The sequence below is a fragment of the Scleropages formosus genome, chromosome 15 (assembly GCF_900964775.1).
Source record: "Scleropages formosus chromosome 15, fSclFor1.1, whole genome shotgun sequence".
Classification (NCBI taxonomy): Eukaryota; Metazoa; Chordata; class Actinopteri; order Osteoglossiformes; family Osteoglossidae; genus Scleropages; species Scleropages formosus.
Genome location: NC_041820.1, coordinates 20,227,453 through 20,253,966, shown reverse-complemented (window position 1 = coordinate 20,253,966; position 26,514 = coordinate 20,227,453). Strand labels below are relative to the sequence as shown.

At 45.3% G+C, this 26,514-nt stretch overlaps 1 protein-coding gene across 2 annotated transcripts in view; it reads left to right on the top strand.

The window, feature by feature from the left end:
• LOC108919546 (adhesion G protein-coupled receptor G3) overlaps positions 1–26,514 on the top strand; it is a 72,096-nt gene that overhangs the window by 32,826 nt on the left and 12,756 nt on the right. The window contains exon 6 of one of the 2 annotated variants that reach the window (XM_018727576.2): positions 18,673–18,757. The exons of the other annotated variant lie outside the window; for it this stretch is intronic. The gene's annotated coding sequence lies outside the window, so the exon portion shown is untranslated. The remainder of the gene's footprint in view (positions 1–18,672; positions 18,758–26,514) is intronic. 2 annotated transcript variants of the gene reach the window in all.

The following is a 26,514-nucleotide window of genomic DNA, read 5'->3' as shown; positions in this document are numbered from 1 at the left end:
CATGACCTCAGGCCAAACATAGACAGATTTGTCATACCTCAAAGTGGTTCTCAGCGCTCAGAACTAGAAATGTTACAAGGGAATTTTGAAAGTGTTTAAAATTAATTCAAATGTAAAATGACAAATAAAGGAATGCAGGCAAGAGCATAATAGCATCATCAACTATTGCAAACATGTTGACTATTTCCTCTGTCATGTGAATGTATGCAAGGAATTTGAAAAAAAAATAATTGAGCTAACCTTAAATCCGGAGTGGAGGGAAAATTTCCTTTTGAAAGTGGCTGTTTTGTCCTGTTTGCTGTCAAGATGGTTGTGAACACTTGGTTGGGTTCAAGGACATTTAACCCAGGAAATCTGCCTCCCTCCCTATCCTACCCACCTCCAGGCACATAGAGGAACATCCGGACTCCCTAGAATGCGTGTATTCCAGCCAGCAAATGGGCAGCACTGAAACATTAAGGTTTCAGAATTTCAACCCATTTATGACCTTTTTTAAATCATTTCATTTTTTTTAAATCAGCAACAATAAAAACAGACAAAAACTATATACAGAACTGTCCAAGAAGTATAGGAAAAACCCTGCCTTCTAATTTAAGATATTAAATTAAATGGATTTGTAGGCAAAACATGGGTCTTTAATGTATTTTTTTACTAAAGAAATTATGAAATAAGATGTAATAGTACATCAGTGGAGGAATGCTAGCTTTCTCATGTAGTTGTTTTGGCCTCTTATCAGAAATAGCAAGTGTAAGCAAGCCTTCCCTGGTTCACCTGACCCAGTGAAGGGACAGGTAGTCAGTGAGTGACCTCAAACATAGCCATCTCTTATTTCACACTGATACAGGGAAACCTGCGTCTGCTGCCTCTACCTGCCTTATCCACAACCCTTTTTTATGACTTCATTCCCACTGTCTGCATGCATGAAAACAGATAAGGCATAAAAATAAAAAAGGCAGAATGGATAGATAATGTGTACAGACCAGACTACTGTAAGTTATAATACTGAATTATTAATTTAACACAAAGTCCTAACAATCGAAAAAATCAGTCCATTGATCCCCATCTGATCGAACACTCTCTTCCAGCACTGTGGTGGAGGCCAGTGAAACTTGAGCTGGAAAGCACAGTCCATAAATCAGCTGAAGAATGCCTCTTAATGTACATTCCATTAAACATTTACACTTGCGGGGGCACAGTCGCTAACTGTATCCCCTGGTCCCCAAACTGCTGCAGGATGTTTTGTTCTAGTTGTTAAATTGGCCCCCAGCAATGGGGACCTGCTTGAGCTGTGTGGTGGTGAGAGGGGATGCATTTTTGTACATCAGGTATGTAATTTGAAGGCTTTGCCATTGCGGTGTAATTCAGCAGGGGGGTCGTAAGTGTCCAGTGACCTCCAGGCTGGGTTACGTGACCCCTCCCCCATTGGGCTGGGATGAAGTCAGATTCCGTAATAGATGGAGAACAAATGTGCTGTCAATCAATTGCTGTGGGACGCGGGTACACAGAGGAGTTCTAGCATGTTCTAGCGAACCACTTCCAAACATCTCCGCTGGACTAAGTCATACGAACAATGACATAATTCTTAGTAAAGGGAGCACAAGGGGGGCCGTTTTAAATGAGCTGCTGAGATTCATGATCTCCCACTGTAGTTTACCATTTCTTTGAAAGTGCATCTCCTGTTTTTTCCCGTATTAGTTGATACCCATGTTTGTGTTGGTAAAAATGGTAAATGTCGAAAATAAACAACACACAAGCATTGAATTCATAGCACTTATGCCTGTGCATCGTTCTCTTGCCTTCCAGTACTCACTTTCCACTAATCCACGCCTGCCGCTGGGGCTCCTATCCTTACAGGATTAGAAGTGAAAGTGGAATAATATACTTTGAAAAGAACAACTGTCACAGGAAAACTGTAAAGAATGAGCATCCGAAGTGCTGGGATTAGAGAAATCGCCTTAGCTGCCGGCTCTGTTTTGTGACCACATTCCCCATCTGGAAAGCGGGTTTGGGGGGCACTGCTGTTCATGGAGTGATATGCTGGAGGGTGGGGGAGGACTCCCATCCTGGTACTGGCAGCCACACGGGCAGTAACAAAGCGGCATGTCCAGGTGTTCTACTCCACTGTGGACCAAAAGACCTTTCCGCTGGCAAGAATGTAATTTTGAACACCTGAAGCAGCTGAGCACGGGAGGCACATAGGGGCCTGCGGCATGGTGACCACAGGCATCCATTGCTGTTGAAGAGCCTGGGAGGGACGAGCTTTTTCACCACACCTTTCCTGAGGAACGCCCATTAAAGTTGGGCGAAGCCCTCTTCTCGGAAGAGACCCACTTCCTCTGATCTTCAAGAACAGACATAGTCTGTGTTTCTTCAAGAGCCTGGAAGGGTTTTGGTTTTTCATTTTGCTGCTGTTAGACAGTTTTTAGAAACCTGGCCCGGGCAAGTGAGGAAGTCCGCTGTTTATTCAGCATCTGGTCAAGCGTGATAACCACAGCAATAGGTAGATGGGTCAGGCTAAACAACTAGATAGACCGGTTGGCCACTGTCCCCGACTGTTGCTTGTCTCCTTCTGTCCTGGCTAGGCTGGCTCACACACCGATGATGTCATCCTGAATGCAGCCGGGCCCTCATAACCCAGACAAGCCACCTGCAGGTGCACAAACATGTCCAAAGCAAAGGAAGGAGGTGGCCCAGATGGCCTCTGTGTGCAGGCAGGGGGACAGGCTGGAAGGGGGTTAGAGGTTAGAAGGAGAGCATGTTTAGGGACTGGCCACCTCTCAAAGACATTCTGTATACACCGCGATCAATCGACGGCAGATGTAGGAAGAAACATGTCTTCACTTTAAAGCTCTCCAACAGTTTTAGAGGAATTGAGGATGCTTGGCTTTCTAATTATTAATATGCTGGGTCAAGTCATTCATATAGGAAGAATAAAGAGAAAAGTCCATCTGTGTACTATATATAGTATAATTAATCTTGTTCCATTCTTTTTTATTCTTCATTTATGTATCACTTCCTTTAGTTCATGTGTTTATGTGTTTATTTTTTAATGCTTTTTATTTAAAGAAGATTTATTGACTACAGTACATGTCCACCACAGGGGCTCTTGTCTCAGAGCTTTTCTCGTACAAACCATGGCCAGGGCTTATCTGCTGCGGTCTCAGATGAACATCATAGAGCAGAACATGCACGCTTGGTGACACACAGTTAAAGCAATGGTTCACGTGCCCACATTTGTTGTCATCAGAAGCCTATCATAACCTGCTGAAGGAGACATGCAGGTGTAAAAACCCATCCGCCCTATTGTCCATCTTTGAAAGTTGTCTATGCTCATTTGTGGCTGGGCGCTTCACCCTTCTGTTGTGTGGAATCCATGGAAGCTCATGAGCAGCTTGGTATCACAGATGCAGTAAAGTCTTGATAATCCAACCTAAATAGAACCGTCACTAGGCCGGATAAGCAAAAACATCAGATAATACAGAAATATATACGCAGGATAAAAGAAACACAAAGTCTACTGTAAGTTTGAAAACTTATTAATATAGTAATCAATGTGTTTTTTTTCTGTAAATCCTAAACTCTTAAACCAATGTACTTTTAGCTCTCATACACTGAAAAGTGGTCAATCTCATTATGCAATCATCTCGTCCTTTGTATCAACTGGTTTCGTATCAGATCAAATGCACGTGCCTTGAATTAGATGATGTCAAGTGGTACATCGAGCGTGTCAAATATTTCGAAATGTTGAATAACTGAAGGTTGGGTAATTAAGACTTTACTGTACTCATGAGATGAGTGAAGACCACATTTTTCAGAGAAAAAAAAACAGGAAAAACAGGAAAAAATTATATACATGATTTCCAGGAATTCCTTCAATTTATAATTTAGTGACTTGCTTTGATTTGATCTGTGTCCATCAGGGAAATATATACTGGTGCTGCAGGTACCCAAAACCCACATGTTCTCTTCACAGCTGCAAAACATGCTTACAGTGATCACCACGCAATGAAGAGTTGCCGTGATTGCTTTCAACACCATTCCCAGAACAGCACCACTTACAGGTTGATAAACCCAGCTTCCCCATGTTAAATATTCATGCCCAGACCCCTTGAACATATGCATTACAATAAATATTTCATGTCAAGGGCAATCAGACAGCTTTCTAATTTGTCTGCTACATGCCAGTTTCGTTTGCAAAAAAAACAATGCATGTGTGTTTTCTTCAGGGACTCAAAGTTGAACACACACATTTTCATGCATCCTCCATCTGCAGAAGCACAGGGCCACACCCATAACGGTGCCATGCTCTTTATAGGTGAGAAAACCCATTGCCAGGTCTACTCACTTCTCACACTCCTCAGACAAGATAAGAAGTAGATCACCTCAAGCCCAAACAGAGATATTTAAAGGGATGCATTGAAAGGCACTCCTCAGATACAGCAAAGCAACTGTTTGTTGGATATTTTTGAAACAGCAAAAATGAAAGTGTGGAGCTGATGTGGCAGTACAACCGCATGCTGCTCCGTGGGGTACTTGCAACTCTTCTGTTGTCTCTTCTCTATGTAAATGTGCTGTTTCCCCACTCAGGTCCTGCCAGAACAAAGATGTTTTCACGGCATAAGCAAAGTTGACAGCGTAATGCAAAAAGACTTTATGTCACCAAAGCAAACTTTTGTAAGCCCAGAGCTAACAAACCCAGTTTCTCATGTGACATGCAACATATACTGAACATACATGCATTATTCATGTTATTTTTTTATTAGCTGATATAATGAAAGAAATAATGTTTATAGTGCAAGTAGTGAAATATTGTTTTATGTAATTCATTAGCAGATTTCATGTGCGTAGAATGGGCCCAACATCAATTGGATTCATACTAGTAGTTTTGCCTGGATACAGAATTGTTATTATAAATATTAACAGGTAATAGTATTACAGAAAGTCAGGCTGGTTTTTGCCTGGATACAGCAGTGTCACTCCTGAAGTCCAAAGCCGACAAACAGTCCAGGAGTGAAACGAGGTGAGAGGGTTTGTGTGTGTGGCTGGGGGAAGAGGGGCTTGTTTACAGCCTGTGTGACTGGCTCCGAGTGCTGCACACCACAGGAAGGCCGGGGCATCATGCAGTGACGGTGTGTGCGCTCATGGAGGTGCTTCGCCAGGCAGCTAGGCCTCTGCAGAGTACCGTCTGGGTTTGTCCCTTGACACCCACTGTGCCTCCAACATGCCAAGAGCCAGAATGAGCTACACCTCCACATGTCCTCATGGAAATGCCCCTCAGAAATACGTCCCACATGAAAGTAGGTGAGAGAGGCACAAGTCTCTCTCCAAACAGACACACGGGGATTGCATTTATTATGCATTAGTGCTCAAATGCTGTTGTTCTCCAGCTAATCCATGCGGTGCTATCATGCCAGATTTGAGGTTAAAACAAGCTGCTTTCTTAATATATTCATTTCCTAAGTGAATAATCACCATCAAGCTGTGTGACTAGATTTAACCTCAGTGGGGTCAAAGGCAGTGCAAGTGTATTTGTGTAGATATGCACAAGTTTACATCTGCTAAATCATCTAGGCATCAATCACTACACCCATCTGGTTGCCAGAAGGTGAGTCAACGAAAACCCAAGGGCAGGTTTTTCAAAGAACTGCTGCAAAGACAAAGACTGTTCAAAATAACTTTCTTACTCCCGATTCACTCGTTGCCTGCAGAGGAAGTACTGCATAGAGCACATTATAGTCATGTTATTTGCAGTAAAGGTCGAATTAATACATAAACAGTGAGTATCACAGTTATGTATGTTTTGTTAAAGAGCATTTTTTGAGTATGCAGTACAGAATATGTAATTAATGGAATCTGACGATGTTTTAGCATAAATGGATGTCAGGTTTGGGGTTCAAGAACTTGTAAAAATTTCATGCCGTTGAAACTAATACTAATTATATCCTGAGTTGATGACAGTTCACCTTACACAGGGTTTTTGAGAAAAAAATTACCTTAATAAGGTGCGGGAAGGCTTTGAGGAATGACTGTAACAGTTAAGGCTATTGCCTTTTAGTCTGAAGGTTCCTGGTTTTAATCCTCCTGCTATAGTACGCTTTAATATGAATGTTACCACAAATTCAGACAGTCAGAATACCTCTGCATTATAAATAGGCTGAAGCTGACAATCAAGTAGCCTTCAACAAAGGCATCAGCTAAAAAAGAATAATAACAATATTGTGCTCTAGTAGCACGTCTAAGCTAAGGTGCACAGATGTGCAGTTATTCCTTCCAGAAAACTGGTTGGAGGATACCTTTCTGATTCATTCTATACCTCATTTTAAAATGACTAACACCCGAAATAGTGTACTACAGTATATGACAAAAATTTTGTTTCAAAAACAGTGAAATCACCATGAGTGGGAGGATTTCTAAATGGTGATAAACAAATGATCTACTTATACTGGATCACTTCCACAAAACCCAAATTCTTCTGTACTGGACAGTCAGTACTAGTGAGCACACATTTGTCTACAGTGTGTTTACAGTGAGCATATTTTGCTGGGGCATAAAGAGTAGTTTACCAAAACCTGAAAACCGGCAGGGGTCATTCTCCCTCCCAGTCCAACCACCCCCACTACTGACAGCCTTTTTCAGAGGCTAACATGTTGTATTGTGATTCAAATGCATGTTGGCCACCTGCAGCTACACCACAGGGGACTGGTGGAGTGGAATATGGGTGGGTGGTGACATCACCTTCTCCGGAATGTCCCTTCTCTGTGGCCGCCATGCGCTGCCATTGTCTCCACCTGACTTATCTGTTGTGGGCAAAAGGGTGACATCACCACCACATATCCTTTGATTCATAACCATCCCCCAACCCCTTCTCATTCATCTGTCCTCTTAAAGATACAGGGGTGACGTTTTCACAGCACACCAGCATAAGGTTCCCAGACCACTATAGTCTGACAAGGGTCGGGTTTATCCTCATGAACATACAGAGGCAACAGTAGTGGGTTTGGAAAAAAATCTATCTTAACTATGTGATTTACATGGTAGTCTTAACACTTATACAGGTGCAAGAAAGAGGGAATGTTTAAAACGATCAGCCAGGAGCAAAAGAGACTTTTGACCAGACTCTTGCTAGCTCGAATGTCTTAATGTTATGCCCTTAAGCAAGGTGCTTAACCTTGATCGCTTCGGTGATTCTTCAGGTGTATGAATCGTTAAAATTTACTTTAGTTACCCTAAGCACTTTTACATGTCTCAGAATGCGCTTTGAATGAATGAATGAATGAATGAAACCTTATTAATCCCAGAGGGAAATTCCTCTTGTCTTACACAATGCTCCTAAGCTTCTAAACTTGCCTAACTTCTTCATTTCCAGTTCTCAACCAATCTCACCAAGCAGCTGTTCAGTTCATAAGGGTCAGGTGATGGTAAGTACCCTTGAGGCAAATTCAACTGATGAGACTACCTACATGCTTTTCGAGATAAGAGAGGATACGTAAGTGATTTACTGTTGCCTTCTTCTACACGTCCTTGAATTGTGGGAAGAAACCAATGCAGACACAGTGGAAACATGCAAACACAGACTGAGCAGTATTCAAACCTATGCTCAAAAATACAGTTGTGGCACTCTGAGGCATCAGTGCTACCCACTGCACCATAGTGCTGCTCCTCCTTGTAAGCTGGACCCTGAAACCAGTTGGATCCAGCACTTTGCTATTTGATTCTTGTTGGCATTACAGGCTTCAGGGAAAAAGTATACCATCTGACACTTGAGACACCATGATGAGCTGAACCAGATTGACAGTCATGTTCGTTCTGAGCAGTTTATAAACTCAATGTACATTATTTGTCCATCACTGAGATGAACCTTCGCTATTCCAGAACAACTTGTCAAATCTATTTCTGTTCTTGTTACGGAATAATTAAAACCCACGCACACACACACACATCTTCAGAACCGCTTGTCCCATACGGGGTCGCGGGGAACCGGAGCCTACCCGGTAACACAGGGCGTAAGGCCGGAGGGGGAGGGGACACACCCAGGAATAATTAAAACCCAGAAATGATAAATTTGTCAGTTTGTACTGTATCTGTTGTATTTAAATATATTTCCTTAACTGCACTACTCTTGTAACCTAAACATCCTGTCATTTTTTCCAGTCTTTGTATACTGTTCTCTTAAAATCTATATAACTTAGTGTTGTTTCGGTGTCATAATTAGTTTCTCTCATTAGGAGTAAAAACCATTTACTGCTTTTTAAGTCTTGCTTTTTTGTTCATTAAAAAATTGTCTAAAACTTTAAGCCTTTCATTATCTGAAGACCTCAAAGCAATTCCAGAAGCTGTAGTGATCACATCTTAAAATTATTTCCAGCCTTTCTAAATTTTCTGTGCTAAAAGATTCTGGAAACCCCCATCGGAGAGGTTCACTTAGCACAGTGCCTCATGCTTAATGAGTCATTAAGCCTTTGTGGAACACTTTTTAGGAAACATCAACCTATACAGGACAGGTAAATTATGGGCAGGCATACTGCTGCTTCACTTTCCACTTTGATCTCACACTGGTTGAGGCCATCAGGTTTGTCTAGAGAAAAATACCTACTTTTTCCTCCGTGGTGGGATCTGAGGTGTAACCACTACTCTGGCTCTGGGCCAGCTGGTCTACACACCTTCGCAATGATGTCAGTAAAGAAGTACCCAGACAAAAGCTTCATTTACATATCCTGCTGCCACCAGGCTGTGACCCAGTTGGCCTTCTTGGTACATGATGTCATTAATTGGTGTCCTTGAATTCAACGGCTGTGTTTATTCTAGACCTGCACAGGTGTGTCAAGCATCAAAGTTTCACATCAAAGAACATTACAAATAGTTGCCTTCAGAAATATGAAACATGTATGTACACAAGGTTTCCTGGAAGGGAAAAGAAATTAAAAGGATCCCCTTAAAGTTTTTAAGCATAGTTGTGCTATGACTGGGCTAAAAGCTTAAATGAAAATGGATCTCTGTCGCAACACCCAGATGTTGGCTCCATCTACAGATGTATCATTGTACCTTCACCTGATCCATCTTTAATGGGCCCAGTTATCTTACTCTGGAAACTTAGCAGCAGTATGTCAAAGTAATTTCATCGAAGGCAGTTGTAACTGGGCAATCAAAATGTACATATTTGCAATAACATTGCTGAAACATTGTTGTATGGATGAGTGACCCATTGTAAGTAGTGTATCTAGCCGTGTACGTCACCTTGGTAAATAAGTGTGGGTGTGTGGACTGGTAACACTACATAGTATCCATTGTACTGTAAGTCGCTTTGGAGAAAAGCGTCTGCTAAATAAATAAATGTAAATGAAAATGTAAATGAAGCAATGTGTTTTTTCATTTTGGATTAAGAATCTTAATTTCCATTTAGATTTACAGTTATTCGTTGACAAACACTTTTCTTCAGCAAAACGTGCAACTCAGTAAACAAAAATTTACTTCTGCATGGTATAGCAAAATGTACTCCTCAGTCTCATTCATACCCTTGGCTACCCTGAAAAATGAGTTGCCCATCTATTGACTAAGCTTAGCAAGAAAAGGTCCAGCTGACACTATTGAAGGGACAATAACCTTTTGGGTTTGAGACACCAAGTCTACATCAATGTTTCAAAATGTCAGATACAAGGAGTGATCCCATAGTACTGAATAAAATACCAGCCTTGGTAGTAAAATGACTATGCAGTGGGCAAAAATGCTACTGTACTGAGTAATAAGTCCGTTTGTATAAAAAATGTATATATTTTCATAAGTTCTTGTCGCCATTTTTCACGATACAAGAGCCCATGTTATAAGGGATGAGTGTACAAACTTCTTTTGAAGTAGAGAACTGCAGTCTCTGCATTTCAGAGGTTACCTTCTGGACTTGTCAAGCTGAAGCTATAAAAGTGTTAAAATCATAAATGATTGAATGTAGCACTAACACGCCTGAACATACCACTAGATAGCGAGAATATGATTGCTTTTAGCAATATTGCAGCGCACGTGTTACACCTGAGTCAGCAATCTGTCCATTAATAAATCAGGTTCACTAAAGTATTCATGCTAACTGCCTCTTTGGTTTTATATGTATAAAGCATTTGCATCGAAATACTAAAAGGTTTGAGGGGAAAAGTAAGGAAAGTGACACCATATAACAGGCAGAAAGCAGAGCAGCAGTTAAAAACAAGGACTTAAAAACCATCACTTCTTGTCCCTGGAGGGGCCCTATTTTCTGTGCTTGAGTTACTTATCGAAATGCTCCAGTACAACAACCAGTGGTTTAAATGGCTAAAAAGTTTATTTGGATAAATTAAATACTGGTATTGAGTGATGCTAATAGCTGTCATTAGTGATAAACATTTGGAAACTCATAGTGACCCAGGTGTGTCCAATAACAAAAGGCTTTTATTCTTTTCCAGAGATCCTTCCCATTGACCCTTCCCCCTTTAGTGCGGGCCGTGCTTTTGTTGGACACACTCACAGCCACTCCTGCAGTCTTGTGTTGTTTTCTTGTAAAAGCTATTATATTACCCTGCGCCCAGACTAATGACAGCTGGAAACACCATCATTAGTCCTATGGACTTGTTAAGTGGTAGCTATATTTATTTTCCCCCTTTTGGTACATATTGTAACACCAGACATTAAACTCCCAAGTCTTCCATCGAGTCTTCCCCTCGCAACCTTTTGTGGTTTTTCAAATATATTGCCTCCTGGTTTCGTGTAATATAATTATGGGTATGAGTTCAACAAAAGTCGAAGGAATTTGAACCTTTTTGTAGGTTAGGGTGACTTGCCCTCTAACTTAGTTTCTAATAATTCAGGGTTTTATTGAACCAAATAAACTTAAATACCCATCTAGGCTCTTACACTTATACTCTAACCTCTTCATTATCTGTTCTGCTTGAATGACCTCACACAATCAGCCCTCAGCAGGCATCCCTCAGTCCAATGGGCTGCCAAATTCCCCAGGCTTTGTCTCTTTCTTGGGCCATTTCAGGCCTGCTGGGCTCCCACTTTGCACCTCTATTGTGATGCAGACCTGTCTTCTAATCCTGGCCCTCTATAAACTCTTCACACCTTGGTGAGTCCTCCTGCTCCCCATGAGATTAACTCCCACAAGGCTCCCTGTTGTTCACCTCTTCCTCCTGGGTCCTTACTGTGCTTTACTGTCTTCATTCCCACTGCAATCATTGACCCTTTGACACCTTGAGACAACACGGTCCTTGGTCATTTTTCACCTCAAGGGTCTACCATAGGTATGTATGTCAGATGTATTCATTGGCTTTGCTCTTGACACCCCTTAAGTAATGATGCCACATACCTGAGACAGAGGGACAAGGATGTAGCAGTCAGGGAAATGTAGTCCAACTCGACTGTGGAAAGCAGTGAAGGTGACCCTCTGGTGGACCCGTACAATGGTGGTCTCTTTAGGCTGCTCTTGTGGTCCCTGGACTCATTACCATTGCAACCAATGCCCATCTCCCACAGTACCCTACCATCAGCTGCAAAATCGTCAAGTTTCTACTCCAAGATTTTCCTTTCATAAGGCAACCACTTCCTGAGTGAGATAGGACATACTACAAAATGGGTTAAGGTTCAGTCCAAGAACTGGCACTGTGGTTGTGCTGCTGGACACATTATTTAAACTGAATTACTTCAGTGAAGTTCTTCCATCGTATGATGCTTTGAATTAACAAACTGATACATGTGTCTCAGAGTGGTGGGTGACTAAGGCTTTAGAGCCCTTCCCTTGTGGTTTAGATCTTTGTTGCTACTGTAATACCCTTACAGGAGGTATTTACCCTAAACTGGTTCAGTGTAAATTATCAAGCTCAAAAACTGAGTCAATAACTGTTGTAATTAGTATACACACACACACACACACACACACACACACACAGAAACACATTGGTTGAAACCGTTTGTCCCAAGCGGGGTCGCAGCGAACCGAAGCCTAGCCTGGCAGCACAGGGCACAGGGTCGGAGGGGGAGGGGACACACCCAGGACGGGACTCCCATCTGTCGCAAGGCACCCCAAGCAGGACTTGAGCCCCAGATCCAAACCCACTGCACTACTGCACCCCCTCATTGTAATTACTACTAATATTAAAATAACCATTTTACCAATGCATCAATAAAATGGCTTATTGTTTCATATAGATTTACACAGTGTTTTCACATATATTGTCATGCCCACTGCCTCCCGCCTGACACCCACATCTGCCTCTGATCAGGGAGGCACGGTATAAAGGGGACGTGCCTGCACACCTGTTTGCGGAACCTCATCTCAAGAAACCGCAACTCTAGTGTGCTTACCAACTTCTACTCTCCTTCGTCCCTCTCCCTTGTTCCTGTTTCCTGGCTTCTGACTTTCGCTGTGCTTCCCCGACTATGTCCCTTGCCTTGTCCTACAGAACAACGTCTGCGCATCTCCTGACCCATACTTGTCATCAACAACTGTTTTTGCCTGCCCCTTTGGATCTGATTCTAATAAACGCACCCGTGATTGGGTTCGTTATAACAACTCCTTGGCTTCCCTTCTTCCAAGATGACATTTCTCATTCAGGAAAATTAAATGTTGCTCTGGCTTCCTCACACAGACCGAAGATATGTATTTCAGATAAACTGATGACACTAAATTACTCATAGTTTATGAATGGGTGAGTGAGTGTGTTCATATGTGGCTACGCTGGGATGGACTGGCATCCTGTCCAAGGAGAATGCCCCCACTCAGCCTTGCGCCCAATGCTTCCAGGATAGGCTCCGGTTCACTGTGAACCTGCTGAAGGCAAGCATTTACTGAAATTGGATGGATGGATGGATGGATGGAGAATTAATGTTATGGTATGCTTTCTTACAATGATAGTGATGTCATTTAAAATAACAAATGTCTACAGATCAATAATACACTGTTTGCAAAAAAAAAAAACAACTTTCATTTAATTTTTGTTCCTTCATTACACATGCAGTCTTTTACTGTTTGCAAAACAAATTAAATTCACTCAGGGGAGAAAAACCATTTTGTGGTTCTAAAGTCTGAAAAATCTGATTAAAATTAAGTAACAACATAGCTCTACAATCTGAAAGGCAGTATGTGTCCAAGGTTTAGCTGAGGATAACACCAAGGTGCCTGATTCTCTCAGCTCTCAGTGAAAATTATATATTTCACTCTATTAGTCATTTATATAGTTTGGGACATTACTGTGAGGCCATGTGCCAGACCATGGTAAAGTACATTCCTCCTGTGTTTTTGAACCCCCTGCTGGTCATTGATCAAATTCTCCACCAGTGATTCCATTTAAAGTTTCCAAACGTGCGCACTTGATTTCTGCCAGGCAGAATACAAATCAGCCCCAAGCAGTAATATAAAGACACAGAAAGATATATACTTCCAGACGAGTGTGTATTTACAGCTCGAGGGAATTTTTCTTCAGAGAAACCCTGATTCTTGTAATACGACTGCCCATCTTATCTTTAGTTCGGAAATAAGATTTTGTAAATTAATAATAAACTGCACTTTAATCTTACAGTGGAACTTATGATGCAAATTAGGCAGATGGGAAGTAAACATAAACAGCTCCAGTGCTGTGAGTTGGTCCTCCAGCTGCTGCATCATCCCTCCATCACGCTCGTTTCTCGCTACTCAAACCCCTTGTTGGTGTGGGGGACATGGGAGTTTTTCCAAGCAATTCGAACCAGGCCCTCCACTGTGGGTCCAAAGCTCTTTGGCATTTGTGAGTTCTTCCTGTTTTTCCAGTGTTTCATCACACATCATTCCGCAGTGGCTCTTTTGCTTTTCTTTACGCTTCCTCCGCCACCCCCAGCCACGTTTGTTTGTCCTCAGTCTGAGCATCTAGCAGCCTACCAACAGAGCACCGCTCCATGACCTCATGAAAAAGAAATGATGAAAAATTGATGCGGGAAACATGACCACCTGTTTTGTTTTGCTTTTTAAAAGCTCTCGGGATCATAAATTATGTTTACGTGCACCTCCCCCCCTTCTTTCAGGAGCAGTACTGGCCAGCAGGGAAAGCAGCTATGGTCACTTAGGCTCGACAGTAGCAGGATCGAATTGCCACTTTCTGATTTATTTCGATGCTGCACGTTAGTCTATCGCCCCTCCGGTAGGGTTTTACAGCAAGCAGTAAAGCAATTGCTGACCTCACCATTCCAATCATCAATCATCCTTGAATCCTTGAGCATCCAGCTGCATTATAAATCTATTGGACTGTGGGGGTGAAATGAAATGGCTCCAGTCATTGGTCTAATTCAATTACACTTAGTGCAGTCTTTCACTTACACCATGCTTTTGCGTAACTGCTTTGATATTGATAGTGTTGTAACTAAAAAACGTACAATATTGTGTCCTTTTCTTTATTCATTTAACAGATCGTTTTCTCTGAAGCGAAGCAGTGTATGTAGTGTTTTGCTGACAGCTTTATCCAAGGTGACTTACAATGCTAGATGCACTACCAACAGTCATTGAACCAGTTATACAGCAAAGCAAGACAATATCAGATATGTATGTATGCTGACAATTTAGAGTCACAGGTTCACCTAAAAACACATGCCTTTGTGAGGAAACCAAAGCAAACACAGCCTAAGCAAGGACTGAATCAACATCCACTGCCCATCGTCGACAGCATCTCACTGCTGTACCACCACGCCACCCCAACATCGATGTATTAATTTCATCCTTCAGATCACACTTTTCTCTTATTTATCCGGCAGAGTATTTAGAGCAGAGCAGCTCACAGTAAGAGCATTGATAAAGGGAATATTGCACTAGCTGAACCAGAAACCTTCAGCACACGGTCCAGTATTCCTACCCACTACTCTACAGACTGTCCCCCATAAAGGCAGTGACTTATGAGTGCATATAGAGTTCTGATGGTCAGATCACTATTTGAACGAAGCCATATTTTGAGTGCATTAAGAAGCCTTTACAGTTGCAGCTTTATATTACAACAAAGTAAAGGGCTACGGTACTAGTGTATTACAGCTGCTGGATTTGAACCCAAAGGTTGCAGATTCAACGCCAGCCCTTCCCCCCCCGCTGTAGTATGCATGAGCAATGTACTTGCCCTAAATTGCTGCAGTAAAATTATCCAGCTGTATAAATGAGAAAGTAATTGTAGGTATCTGACCACTGTGAGTTGCTTTGGAGAAAAGCATCAGCTAAATGAACAAATGAAAAGTGTTGCTATGTACCTTTACAGTAAGAGTTAGTGAAGTTATAAGAACCTTACACCCATTTTCAGTCATAGTTACAACAAAACACCAACATGCTGGATTTGAACCTATTCCCAAACAGCCCAGGCACCATAAGGGAGCAACGTTACCTGTTGTGGCACTTTCCAAAACAACCAGCTATTTCATATGACTTCTATGAGGAATAGTTTGTCTGTAATTTAAGTATATATAATATACTGCTGTCCTCTGCTGCTGCCTGTTATTCATAAGTAATTGCACTCAGTCAATGTAATTACCAATGTTCAGTTATAGAGTGTTGTAATTGCAGGTGAACTTGTGTCTGGGGTTCTTGTACTTGTAGCTTCTCCAAGAGTGCAGGCAACTCTTCAGTGGGCACCTGTTAGGGATTTCCATTTCACTGGACATAGGGGTCCTGGGATGGGGGGGCAAGCCCCAGCCTGCTTGGATTGTTGACACACCTCCAGCTGCCGTCTCCAACTTGCATGGTTATTCATGGCACAGGGTGGTCTCGGGGTCAGCATGTCCCAATCTCTGATGTGCCGCATTCCATTCGTGCCAGTCTGCCCCTCCTCCTCCAGGCCTGGAGGGCTTGTAGCCAACGCCTCGGTCAAGACCCTTGTGCTCCTGGACTGGACTTCAGCAGTGGGCTTTACATGGACACACAGGACCCCCAGTTTGTTTGCACTTATCCAGCTCTCCAGGGAGACACCAACACACATCTCAAGAATTTTACCGTTTCACAAGGCTATAGCAGCAGCTGGTTAGGTTGAACAACTTTGTCCGCTTTATTCTTTTAATTATTTTAAGTGAATGACTTATTCAAAAGTTCAGCATGATAGTCTGGCCATTGGCACAGTTCAAGAATTCAAGTTTTACCTACATACAGCCATCCCTCAATTTATGAACTCTCTTTACTGAAAATTTTGGTATAATGGCTATTTTTTATACCAAAATTTTGATTTATTGGATAAAAAATCAGTATAATGAAATTTATCCAAAGCATGTCCAAAAAATGTTAAAGTCACTTGTTTCTCGAGGGAAGCAAAAGTATAGTAATGAACTGTAGTTGGTGTGGCTGCATTCAATCTTTCTGTTTCAGTGTGTTATTTAATTGAATGATTGCAGACACACAAACACACGCATTGTCTGAAACCGCTTGTCCCATGCAGGGTTGCGGGGAGCAGGAGCCTAACCTGACAACACAGGGCATGAAGCTGGAGGGGGAGGGGACACACCCAGGTTGGGATGCCAGTCCATCAAAGGCACCCCAAGTGGGACTCAAACCCTAGGCCCACCGAAGAGCAGGACCTGGTCAAACCCACTGCACCACCGCACCCCCATTGATTGCAGACAGAGCAGAGCAATTAGCAGGAGAAGTTTAGCCGATAGTTTTTTGGTACGTATGCGCATTTTGGCAGCACTGAGCAGTTTTGGAAAGTTGTTCAGAACAAATCCAACATGCTCAGTGGCTCAGTGGATCCCTGCTTGGTTTAGTGTTCACCCTGCAGAGAACTGAACAATTAAAAAAAAACTGGGAATTGACCCCGCAGCAGTAACTGCAGAAAACTGTCCTGGGTTTTCCAAGCAAAGTCTGGAAGTAGAACAGCAAAATGAACAGGTGTAATGCACTTTTACATTGTTTTCTAAGATGTACACTGCTTTGGAGAAAAGCGCCTGGTATATTAAGAAATGTAAATGCAAGTGTAAGTGTTTTATATTGTGCTGAAAGCATGAGTGGATAGTTACTCTATATAGGTGTTTTATGGTGTTTTAGTAATGTCCGGGAAAATGGGTTTGTTGTTTTTGGATGGGCTGGGAACGCATTATTATTTCTCCAATAGAAAATAATGGAAAACAAGCTTTCAATATCTTAAATTTCAATATCCACACCTCTTTCAGGAACAAATTAATTTAGTACATCAAGGGATCTCTACACATCTGATTATAAAGATCAGAATTCATGCTATAACCAGGCAGCGTGTTCAGTTTAATGCATCACATCAACAAAACCATGAGCTGGACAATGGAGACCCCATTCCACAGACTGGGTCTTACATACAGGGTTGACCTCCTATATCCCAGCTGACTCTGAGAGCTCCCCAAAATACAGCTCTCCGCTGCATGAAAGCACAGGATGAACATCCTGAATGGTATGGGGAAAATTGGCAGGCTGTGTGTGTGGGAAGAGTTTGCAGATAAACTCCCAGTGGCACTCCCAACCCTACACCCCACCGAGATGCTTTTGTTTTCAACCGAATCATGGAACTGGTGGTGCGTTTGCTAAGAGGAGACTGGAATCAGCTCCAGTCCCGAATCAACACTGATGCACAGAGAGTCACAGGAGGATGCCAGTGCCTCTTAGGGGCCATTAAATATTTATCAAGCATGTGCTGCTGAGCTGCTTGGCAAGTCTCCCTGTCAGGGAGCACCTCACTGTAGAGAAGACTATTAGCAATTCAGCTGTTTAAGTACAAACAGAACGCCTACACTCTCATCCCTATAGCAACTCTAATGATGTTTACCCTAAAACTCATCTTTAATTTATCAGGTTTTCTCCTTGCAGCCTTAATTGCATCATTTACTCTTGTTTTGTTGCCCCTTATAAATTCAAACCAATAATTATATTTTACATTAAATCCTTCATTTGATTATCTTCTTGATTATTTTGATTGAGAAGCAGCTTCAGCATGTCCCACGGTGGTACACACCTTGTCCATCACAGATTTGGACCCCAGGAGATGCAGAAGGGACTGAATGTGGTGGATGGGTTTCATCTTCACCATCAGCGCTGGTAGGGCTGCAGAGAGGAGCTCAGCCTGGGGCCCCCACACTCACTTCTTTCATCACCTCTGAAAGGCTTTGCCTGAACGTCATTGGATGTGATGCAACTTAATAGAGAGCAGGGCCTTCATTGTCTCTCCGACTGACAGCGCTCTGTCCGGCATCGATGCAGAACTGACAGAAACGTCTCCCTTGGCAGAGCGGCTGGCATGACATCAGCCTTTGATCTGTCCATCGACCCGCTGAGTTAACTCGAAAAGTCTCTGCGCTGGTGCAGCTGCGATCAATAAAGCCGCGCACTTGCCTGTCTCCTCAGTGCGTCTTTAATGTGTTCTGTGTTTTTCTGTTGGGGAGCTAGCTAATCCCCTTCGTTCTTTGACAGCTCTGCTCTAATTCCATTACAGACATGTTAACAGCCAAGGTGAACTAATAAAGACCTCCTCAGGCAGCTCAAAATACCTCATTAATATGAAGACTTATGGCGTTCCCTTGATTTTGTTTTTTATTGGTTATTGATTTCTTAAATGATCTTGCTCGCGAGCAGATTAACATGGGAAGATGGTGGAGCAAGGGGGGGCACAGAGAGCCCCCTCACATCTGCACACAATGAGTGAAGCCTAAAAATAGCAGCACAAAGCATTTCGTGTAATTGGAGCACTGTGTCTGCAGGCAACGCATGTCCAGTCCAATGTATCCACACAGCAAAGGAGCTATCAGGAACCTACACAGTCCGCTCTCAGCACTGTCCTCCACAGTAAGTTCTCCATACTCTCCTCTACAAATCCATGTTCCACAGCACGGCCCATTCACAGCAATGGCCTCCGCACTTCATTCTCCACACTGTCCACAGTCAGTTCTTCAAACTGTACTCCACAATCCATGTTTCAGAGTCCAGTCCGTTGTCAGCACTGTCCTCCACTGTCCATCATCCACACTGCCCACAGCCCATACTCTACACTGTCCTCCACTGTCCATCTTCATCAGCACAGACTTTTCTCAACCCTGTCCATTGTCAGTTCTTCACACTGTGCTCCACAATCCATCTTCCACAGCCCAGTCCATTCTCAGTACCGTCCTCTATAGTCCATCTTCCATAGGATTGTGTAAGCTGTCTTCCACAGCCCAGTAACTACTGATGTGAGTTGAATTTACAATGGAAGGGCAGAAGTCCATTTGCAAATGATGGAATTTTATGTCATTGATACATTTACAGTCTACATTTTCATGTCAGTTGAGTGATGCTATTTAAGACATTAAAAGGAATTCACCCAGCGACCTTCAGAACTAGACCAACTATGATATTCCTCTTGGTAGCACCACATGGTAGTCCATGTTTACTATCCTTCAGTTGGAAAGAAATGAATAGTTAAACAGCTCTGCTAAATTTAGCCGCTGCTTCATATAATCCTATACAAGAAAGGCGCTTCTCTGGAAACATTAACAAAGTGGCCTTTCTGAAGTGATAGGTGGCGTAGTGGGTTTGACTGGGTCCTGCTCTCCAGTGGGTCTGGGGTTTGAGTCCTGCTGGGGGTGCCTTGTGATGGACTGGCATCCCGTCCTGGGTGTGTCCCCTCCCCCTCCAGCCTTACACCCTGTGTTGCTGGGTTAGGCTCCCTGCGACCCTGCATGGGACAAGTGGTTTCAGATGATGTGTGTGTGAGCACGTGTGCATGTGTGTGTGCTGTACACCTATTGCTGCTCATCTATAATGATTTCACCTGTTTCTAATAATAATTGTAGGTCGTAGAGATTAACGCTGATCATGTTCCTCAGTTGCCCTGAAAACACATACGCTCACACTCAGAAATCATTCTGATCGTATATTAAAGGACCACAAACATACAGCATCCATGAAGAAATGCTCACATGCTCATTCGCACTCGCTTATTTTCAGTCTGCCAGATACGTTTCAGTTCCGTTCTGAGAGATGTTTAATTAAAAATTAAATGCTTTTTAGCAACTGTTAAGATGCGCAACCCAGACTGCACAACCTACTGAGCTCAAACAGAAATTAGACATGCAAGTATCCATTTGAGCCTGAAACCACACTGGGGATGTGACCCACATATGCAGAGCCTGGGGTGTGACAGGACAGGGAAGCCAGGCCCTCCGGCAGAGACCTCCTGAGGGATAGAGACACTGTCCAGGCCCTGGAAACCACAGCTACATGACATGAGTGACCAGTGGAGGAGTATGTGCGGTGAGTGCTCAGCTTCCCGGCTGGGTGGGTCAGTTTACCCCACCCATACGAAACTGAGCCCTCTGAGGTCGACAGCTCCCATGGTAACATGATATCTGGTGTGGTCACTGTGATATGGATAGTCCTTCATACCGGCTACTGTGTACAGTGAAATTATTCTCTGATTTAAAGCGACTTCAGCTCTACATGCGAGTAACAAAACACAGGACAGACACACCCAGGATCACACTATCGCTGTTAGGATGACTGTCAAATATGATGCTGTGCATGTGTGTCGGGCAGCGCACACATGCCACATCCCCTAATCTCGTCTGTGTTTGGCCTTAGGATCCTGCAGCTGGTGATTTACAACATGCATGTAGACATCCTGTGCATGACTGAAAGTTGAGCGCAGCACGCCACATATACCCACAAATATGTGCACATGCGCAAGGCCCCACACATAAGACACATAATCCTTACCTCTTCTCCACATCACCACAGCTGATTCTGATCAGAGGCACAATCTGCAAGGTTCCACATTATTGTAATCTGTCCTTCGATGAAAAGATGGCAAACAAAAGATGCCTAATGTGGTATTGCATACATGACCACATTTTGATGTATTTTTATCTTGCCTAACACAAACAACATGTCTGAACTGTTTCTGTGTCATGGTTGTGCGTAGCAAGGACGGACTCAAGTGCAGAGTTCTCGTACACCCAAGTTTAATGAAGCCGAATCAGAATCCAAAAAGCAAAGTCGAGGGACAGGCGTGGGTCAGGCGATCAGCAAACGTAGTACAAAAGGCTAGGCAAAGAACGTGGTCGGGAATACACAGGCAAAAAGGTCGATGTTGGAGTAGGTTCGCTAAAGCACGGCTCAAAGGGAAACAAGGAGGCAAAACAAGGTTCCGCATCTGGGCTTCCTCGGCTTCCCTCTTTATTGCCGTTCCCATTAGGAAACGGCAGGTGTCGCCGATGTGCCAGCTGTGGGGGACGTGACAGTACCTCCCCCCCCCCACGGGCGGCCCCGGACACCCTGGGCCGAGAAGGAGGACACCCCCGGGGGCGCGGGGCCGGGCACTCTGGGTGGTCCCTGTGGTAGGCGGCAATCAGGTCGGGGTCCAGGATGTCCGAAGCGGCTACCCAGGAACACTCCTCGCGGCCGTACCCCTCCCAGTCCACCAGATATTGCAGCCGACCTCTCCGTCGACGAGAGTTCAGCAGGGCCCGGACCTTATAGATATTGTCCCCTGCGAGGGGTAGCGCAGGCGGTGGTGTGGTGTCTACTGGTGGCTGATGCAAGGACACCCCTACTGGTTTCAGGAGGAAGACATGGAACGTAGGGTGCACTCGGAGGTCAGGAGGCAACTGAAGGCAGTAAGTAACCGGTGTGACGCGACGCACTATCTTGAAGGGGCCGATGTAGCGGGCCCCGAGTTTCTTTGAGGGGACCTTCAGGTTAAGGTCTTGGGTGGAGAGCCAAACTCTTTGCCCAGGCATGAACAAAAGGGTACGCCGGTGCCGGTCCGCCTGACGCTTGTGGCGTTCCGCACTGCGGAGCAGGTGGGACCGGACCGTCCTCCATACGCGGGCGCTCTCATTGTGCCACGTTTCCACGGCCTGAACAGGACACACACTGGAAGGGCGACATACCTGTGGATGTATGAGGCGCGGAGTTGTGGGCATGCTCTGCCCAGGCCAGGTAGCGAGCCCATTGGTGCGGTCTTTGAGAACAGTAGGCTCGGAGAAACCTTGACACATCCTGCTGTAAGCATTCTGCTTGGCCGTTGGCCTGGGGGTGGTATCCAGATGTAAGGCTGACCGTTACCCCGAGCCGGCCCCAAAAGGCCTTCCATACCCCAGAGGTGAACTGGGGCCCTCGATCTGAAACAATGTCTTCGGGGAGTCCGTATAGTTTAAATACTTGTTCGAACAGGATCTCTGATACCTGGAGAGCTGTAGGCAGCTTCGGAAGGGGCACCAGTCTACAGGCCTTGGAGAAACGATCTATGACAGAGAGGATCACGGTCTTACCCTCTGAGACCGGTAGGTCCACTAGGAAGTCCAGCGCCACATGGGTCCAGGGTCGGGTCGGCGTAGGCAAGGGTTGTAAGAGACCAGCCGCCTTTTCGGGTACGGTCCTGGTCTGAGCGCAGGTGGTGCAGGCCTGGACGAAGTCCCTGACATCATCAGATAGTGAAGGCCACCATAACCATCCTTGTACAAGGGAGAGGGTACGTCAGATCCCGGGATGCCCCACCTCCGGAGCCTCATGGGCCCATTTCATCACTGCTGTGCGGAAGGAAATGGGTACATACATACGGCCTGCTGGTCTCCCGGGCGGTTCTGGCTCTCTGTCCTGGGCTTCTTGGATGTCCTGGAGGAGTTGCCAGTGGACCGGGCCCACCACACATCCCTGAGGTAGGATCTCCTCTGGGTTGGTGGGCATCGGTTCTGGGTCATGAATCTGCGATAAAGCATCGGCTTTCCCATTCTTGGTACCTGGTCGATAGGAAACAGTAAAGTGAAGACGGGTGAAGAACAGGGCCCATCGGGCCTGACGGGAGTTCAATCTTTTTGCGGTCTCAAGGTATTCAAGGTTTCGGTGGTCCGTGAGTACCACAAAGGGATGGACCACACCCTCCAGCCAGTGACGCCACTCCTCAAGCGTGGGCTTGATAGCAAGGAGTTCCCGGTTCCCAATGTCATAATTACGTTCGGCAGGGGTCATCTTCCTGGAGAAGAATGCACAGGGGTACAACTTCGGAGGGTCCCCTTGCCTCTGGGACAGGACTGCACGCACCCCTACCGAGGAGGCGTCGACCTCCACCACAAACGACAAGGAAGGGTCCGGCTGTTTCAGCACTGAGGCGGAGGTGAACCGTTTCTTTAAATCCTGGAAAGCCTTCTCCGCCTCCGCCCCCCAAGGGAGTCTTTGGTCCTTGCTAGCCATTAGTGCGGTAAGGGGTGCGGCTACTCTGCTAAAATTTCGTATGAATCGACGATAGAAATTGGCAAACCCAAGGAAGCACTGGAGCGCCCTTACCGTGGTGGGTCAAAGCCAGGAGGTCACTGCACCCACCTTCCTGGGGTCCATGGAGACTCCCTCCTGGCTCAGGACGTAGCCCAGGAAGGAGATTTGGCGTTGGTGGAACTCGCACTTCTCTGCCTTGACATACAGTCGATGTTGTAGGAGCCGCCTGAGGACCGCCCGGACCTGCTGGATATGCTGCTCTCAGGTCCTTGAGTAGATCAGTATATCATCAAGGTAGACGATGACGCAGTGATGAAGGAAATCGCCCAACACATGGTTCAGAAAGGCCTGGAAAACCAAGGGGGCGTTAGCTAGACCAAAAGGCATGACCCTGTACTCATAGTGACCTTGTGTAGTGGAGAAGGCCATCTTCCATTCATCCCCCTCACGGATCCGAATAAGGTTATACGCACTGTGGAGGTTTAATTTAGTAAACCAGGTCGACCCATGAATACCTTCCAGGGCCGAGGTGATCAACAGTAATGGGTGTGGGTATTTGATGGTTATGGCGTTCAACCCCCGGTAATCTATGTACAGCCTCAGCCCCCCTCCTTCTTACCGATAAAGAAGAACCCTGCCGCCGCCGGTGACGTCGATGGCGGGATCATACCAGCTTCGAGGGCCTCCCTGATGTACTCCTGCATGGCCCGTTATTCCGGCAACGAAAGGGGATACACCCGACCCCGAGGTGGTGTGGTACCTGGTAAGAGGTTGATAGCACAGTCCCAGGACCGGTGAGGAGGCAGTTCGGTGGCGCGGACCTTACTGAAGACCTCTCGTAGATCCTCCTAGTCCAGGGGTATGACCGGTGGAGGAAGGCCCTCTACCCCTTCTACCGACGTGGCCCGACAAGGAAGGGTGAGGCAAGACGAGTGACAGGACCCTCCCCAAGAAACCAGCTCATTGGTACTCCATCTGAAGACTGGGTCATGATGTGCCAACCAGGGGTAACCTAAAATGATTGGGGTGTCTGGAGCTCGGAGCAGAAAGAAGGTGAGTCTCTCGTGGTGACAAGCTCCTGTTTCGAGCAGGAGAGGTACAGTCCGGGTATCAACCACCCCAGTTCCCAAGGGTTGACAATCCAGGGCTCTCACGCTCAGGGTGACTTCACAAGTTTTAAGAGGGACATGGTGCGCTTTGGCAAAGCCCACATCCATAAAACAGCCCGCTGCTCCGGAATCTATGAGGGCACTTGCCTGCACCCGGCTTGCCCCCCAGGAAATACTCACTGGCAACCGCAACTGTCCCCGGTGACCCCCTGGACTTGCCTTCGTGTCTGTGGAGGTCCCTTGAGGTGGTCACACTGGGCATGCGGCACGGAGATGCTCCTGGGACCCACAATAGAGACACAGTTTCCCCACCAGGCACCGTCTCCCTTCTTCTCTCCTGAGCCGGTCCTCCTCTGGGCCGGCCCCCGGGGGGAGGGTCTGGTCTTCCCGGGGTTGTCGACTCCTGCCAAGGTTGTCAATGGCGATGGCGGTCTCTACAAACCGGTCAAAGTCCCCATCCTCACCCCTGTACGTGAGCTCGTCCTGGATCCGGGGGTTCAGCCCGTTGCAGAAACAGGTGAGGAGGGCAGGAGAGGTCCATCTGCTCTTGGCCGCGAGGGGTCTGAACTCAAGACCATACTCATCCACGCTTCGATTTCCCTGGGTGAGACGCATGAGACAATTGCCCGCCGCGCGCCCCGCATGCAGGTGGTCAAAAACTGCTTCGAACTTCTTGCGAAAAGTGGCATAGGTAGTCCTTAGGCGAGTGCGCCACCCAGCGGCTGCTCACGCCCAGGCTGGACTGGTCAACAAGGACAGGACAAAAGCGATTTTAACTGCGTCCGTCTGATACATGCGAGGAGAACACTCAAAGACCAACTTGCACTGCATCAGAAAGTCCTGACGTTGATCGGGCGAACCGTCATACCTCACTGGGGTCGCGATCCTTGCAACCATATCAGATGCCTCGGGTGGTGCGGGCGGGGCAGGCTCAACAGGAGTAGCGGGTGCCGTCTGGGAGGTGGGTTTGAGAATACCTCTTGCCAGAAGAACCCGGATCAATCCTTCGATCGTTTCTTGTAGGCGCTGCAGTGACCGGTCTTGCACTCCCAAAATGTCGCCTTGCTTGACGAGCGCCGTACGCAGTTGTGCATACTCCGCTGAGTCCTGGTAGCAGGCGGAACCTTCTGTCATGGTTGTGCGTAGCAAGGACGGACTCAAGTGCAGAGTTCTCGTACACCCAAGTTTAATGAAGCCGAATCAGAATCCAAAAAGCAAAGTCGAGGGACAGGCGTGGGTCAGGCGATCAGCAAACGTAGTACAAAAGGCTAGGCAAAGAACGTGGTCGGGAATACACAGGCAAAAAGGTCGATGTTGGAGTAGGTTCGCTAAAGCACGGCTCAAAGGGAAACAAGGAGGCAAAACAAGGTTCCGCATCTGGGCTTCCTCGGCTTCCCTCTTTATTGCCGTTCCCATTAGGAAACGGCAGGTGTCGCCGATGTGCCAGCTGTGGGGGACGTGACATTCTGGTGTGACTTAATAATCCAAGAGGGCCTGGAGAATATAACCAATCGCCACAGAAGCATTAGGAACATTTTTCCCGTCTTGTTTGTATTTTATCTTTCAAGGCTTCATCTTTATGGATCGATGTTTTCTCACGCTGATGCCCTGCAATGATATTTGTAGCTATTAAAATGTATACATATACAATGTGTACAATATTAGTAAAGAGAAGGTAACATTCAGTTTTCATAATTTCCTCTGACAGCTTTCTTGCTTTAAATTTAGGGCACAATACAGATACATCCAGGCACATATTTCACACATAAGCTCTTTATGGAAACATACCTTTATGTGTGTCAGTAAGGGGTGTAGAGGGGAACTTTACAATCTGGAGGTTTTTTATTTTTGAATCCCACTCTTGCTATTGTACCCTCGATCAAGTTACTTTCCCTGAATTAATACAGTAAGAATACTGTAAAGGTTTACTGTAATTCAAGCAGACATACAAACGCGCTTTGGTAACTCGCTAAACCCCATCCAGACTGCTATGCTCCTCCACCTGTGCCCACACAAAAGGTCCAAAATCAAAACATTGAAAGTTTTCGGTTCTGGCTTTGATGTGGTGGAATGAGCCCCCCCCCCACTCAAAACTGCTGAGTCTCTCTCTACATTTATGAAGGGTCTCAAAACCTCTTTCAGACTCACTTTTCCCATGATCTCATAAGTGCATGATAAACATGTAACTGTTTATTTTTAATTTTTTTTTAATAATAATTTGTTTAATAATGGAAAAGTCTTTAT